The sequence below is a fragment of the Penaeus monodon genome, chromosome 29, assembly GCF_015228065.2.
Source record: "Penaeus monodon isolate SGIC_2016 chromosome 29, NSTDA_Pmon_1, whole genome shotgun sequence".
Lineage (NCBI taxonomy): Eukaryota > Metazoa > Arthropoda > Malacostraca > Decapoda > Penaeidae > Penaeus > Penaeus monodon.
Window position 1 is genome coordinate 21,157,582 of NC_051414.1, and position 862 is coordinate 21,158,443.

Below are 862 nucleotides of genomic sequence, written 5' to 3' on the forward strand. Positions count from 1 at the left end.
ACCACATCTACCTGTACCCATCTACCTTCCATCCCTATACTGGAACAAGCACCATCTAAGCCAGCTGAATTTACAAGGCCCCCAAAACACACGAAGCAAGCCAATGTCAAAAGAGAAACCCCCTTACTAATGAACAATAGCGCCAGAAACAAACAAATCTCGAGAAACCCCCCCCCCCCCCCCGAGGTCAGGGAGTCACGCCATGACGCTCGGTACGGGTGGATGAACCGCTAAACTTAGCACGACCCGCTCGCCTCAGCCCGCAAGTCACAAGCGCTGATATACACAATCTCGTAATCTAATCTCTCGTGTTCACGTAAACAATCCTTAATCTTATCTTATTTGCCAAACAAACGCAAGAAAAAGAAAACAAATGCGAAAAAACACTATGTAAACATAATAAAAACAAGAACATACTTTACCAAGAAACATCTTTCTAGAACAACAACAGAAGCGCAACTGTAGCTCTAGCATAATGGGCACAACAGTAACACCAACATCAGTAACGGGAACAGTGAAAGGGCGCCATGCACGGGTGTGGGAGGAACAGGAAGGCGTGCTAGAACGAGGGAGGGTGAACAGCTGAACACCCAGATGAACATCAACGCACCCTCTCAGAACACCCGTACTCCCTCCTCCGTTCCTCTACCAAAATTAAAATCTACAAAATCTGATAACTTTCAAAATCAATACATGACCTGTGACGATATAACTCGAATAACTCATGAATAATAATTAGAGTTCACCATCTTGCATAACGCCCGGCCACGAAGCAGTTTAGAATAACCCTGGGGCGTCGGTGTTAGATTTTCCATGTAATATCTAATAAGGCGAATATCGGAAGAGGCAAAAGACGCGAAAT